Here is a 2,893-nt window from a genome sequence, read left to right on the forward strand (position 1 = left end):
TTGTAAAAAGTTTGATTTTTAAGACTCAAAATACAATCAAGACAAGATTTAAGATTTGTTAGTGTCTTATGTTATTTTTCCAATTATAGCATGAAATGATGTCAGCCAAACAAACCAGTTTTTAAAAACTATTTGTTTTAATTTAAAAAAGTAAACATCCTAATTTCCACACACCAGGTTGTTTGTTACACAGAACAATCTGGGAAACCGTCCTTAGAGACTGCTTGGAAATGGGCAGGCAGGTCTCAGGGGAATTTTAATTCTCAAACATGCATGCTGGGAAGACTGCTGATGTACTAATCATATTTCTTTAGAACCTTAATTTAATGAGTTGATTGAAGCCTCTGCAGTACATTCATTCACTTCATCATTTCAATTCAAAAGACTTCAAGTTAGAAGAGCACATGTTTTTGAGTTCTAGTGTTGATTAGTTGATTCCACAATGAAATAACTAAACACTGGACACAGGCAGGCTTTCTGAAACAGCTTAAGCTCTGGTCCAAATGGCTGCACAGACAAAAATGCACAACTTATTTTGTCTCAAATGTCAGTGCCAAATCTTTTTTGTCATGGCCTTTATGATTTGTCAGTACCTCCTACTGGTCTGTGACAGTACATCTGCTCTGTTGACATGCAATCAAGATGAAGGGAGTAAATTGGAGATGGAGGATTACAATAGATATCAAAGGGCAAGGCAGATAAAGAAGGGCGAGGAGCAATTTAAGGAGATAAAGTCCTTTTTCTCGTGGACTCTGACCACAACAGAGATAAAACCCTGTTATTTGAGCAGTTAGAAAAATAAGATAAATAACTGCAATATATGCTGTGTGGATACAATGTAATTCAAATTAGTGCGTCCCTGAACCCCAATTTCAGTTAGTGAGTCAGTCAGCATGGGAAAACGACCATACATACCTGCAGGCGCTGTCGTCTTGACAAGTTCCAACAGAAGAGGAGGAAGCTGAGGTGGATACAGAAAGACAGTGTATGACAAAGTCCACTAAAACTAAAAGTTTCCACTTCAAAAACCTCCACTTTACATATTTAATCCGTTAAGAATACATCTATCAATGTACAACCACAGACACTCACCTTCAGTATGCCCACTGTGAGACGTTCAGTGTGTTTTCCAGGGACCTGTCTGTGTGAAGCAAGTCTGTTACTCATACAGTCCATGTGCTGCACTTATCCACATCAGATAAGAGTCCTGTTAGATCATATAGGCTCATTGCTTTGGAGTCATTCTTCAAAGACAGTGTAAAAAGTTTTAAAAAAAAGAAGTCAAATATTTACTCATGAGCTAATGCTTTTCCCCTAATCTGTACAATGTACTTCATTGTGTGTGTGTGAAGCGACAGGCTCCAGTGAGCATGTTGATTTTTTGCGTGTGTGGTCGCTCACCTGGTTAGAAGAATGGGATCCTTCCCTCCCACTCTGTGTGCTCCTGTGATCACACCCTTTGGAGCTGCAGCGAGTCCTTTACGGTAAAGTCAGCTCGGGACTGGAAATCCCTGATGGCAGTTGGAGCATTTTAGTGTTTTCAGCTGTAAATGGCTTAAGCTGCAGCAGTCATCTGAGTGTGTGATTGTTTGCGTATACCCTCACCTGCAAGAATTCCCTTGGAATGCCGGGAAGCCCCCACAAAGGCCCCATTCAGTGGTGGGGCAGGGGAGGAGGAGCCACTGCAGGTTATGGATAGAGGAGAAATGGGAACTTTCACACACAAAGAGACAGAGCGAAACATCACTCTGCATTAATAGCTGCCCCGGGTTAATAATAAAACATAGTGCAAGTCAAGTGACCTTGGTTACACTGAACTGTTTCTCCTGCTCATGTTCTGTGGGGAAAATGTAGAATTTCTTGCTGTTCATTACAATTAGAAGTTTCTTTTTTGTAATTTTGCAAAAGAACTTTGAAAATACCAGGTTTCAGTGGGCTATAAAAGCAAAGCAAGACATCACTGAGTATATACAGTCAAATACAAGACACTTGGTGTTTCACTTTACACCAGAGGGGGGCAACAGAGACAACACAATAGGCCAATGAGCATTGAAACTATCAACACCTCCCAGTGAGGATTTACTAGTGACATATTATGAATGTTGTGTTGCTGTTGGCCTCAGGTTTGTTCAGCTCACTATCTGTGATGTTATTTGTCACCTATACTTTACTACTTACTTTTCTAAATGCTATCACGTTCCACATACTAAATATCATCTAAAACAGTTACAGATTAGTGTTTAATATATATTATCTTATTATGTAGAATAACGTAATTAAATAATGATTCCGACATACTATATCCAACTCTCCCATAAATACCACTCATGTTCTGCAATCAGCACTGTAAAAAAGAAAGTTGCCAAAGTTGTCAACCTATAATTTTTTGCTGAAATAATTTTTTTTCTTTAGATAATATTTAATCTTTGGGAAAACTCGTGAACATGAATAATGGTTTAGAATTTAATATTCAGTTGCATTCATTTAATTTTCGATCACTCAAATAATGACAAAATCAGGTTCACAGCTCTCCATGAACAGTTTTTAAAATACAGATTTTAGTATTTTGAAGTATCTCATCAAAAGTTATAGGTCGGCAAAAACTTTTCGTTTTTCATTTATTTCAAAACTTAATTGTTAGTGTTTGACTTAAAACTTGAAAAATGCAGTGAATATGGTTGCCTTGAAGTTCTGAGTTTGATCATTTTTTGTACAGTGCACAGCACTGTCCTAAGTATTTTTCTATTTTGTTAATTAATGAAAATTCAATCTAAAACATGATACTCTCTCAGATAACTGTGTGTGTATTACGTGTGTATTGTCAAAGGTAACAAGAATGAAATGCAACATAAAACAACCCATGACCCCAAGAGATCAGAAGAAAAAACAGATA

At 37.4% G+C, this 2,893-nt stretch overlaps 1 long non-coding RNA gene across 1 annotated transcript; it reads right to left on the minus strand.

Annotated features, from left to right (window-relative positions):
• Window positions 1-915: 915 nt before the first annotated feature.
• LOC146316758 (uncharacterized) lies at window positions 916-1,599 on the minus strand. Its single transcript, XR_014771770.1, has 3 exons — window positions 1,402-1,599; window positions 1,093-1,141; window positions 916-961 (listed from the first exon to the last, which is right to left on the minus strand). It is a non-coding gene; the product is annotated as an uncharacterized LOC146316758 (long non-coding RNA).
• Between the last annotated feature and the right edge of the window lie 1,294 nt (window positions 1,600-2,893).

Source organism: Lutjanus erythropterus, chromosome 13 (assembly GCF_056507025.1).
Source record: "Lutjanus erythropterus isolate fLutEry1 chromosome 13, fLutEry1.hap2, whole genome shotgun sequence".
NCBI lineage: Eukaryota > Metazoa > Chordata > Actinopteri > Lutjaniformes > Lutjanidae > Lutjanus > Lutjanus erythropterus.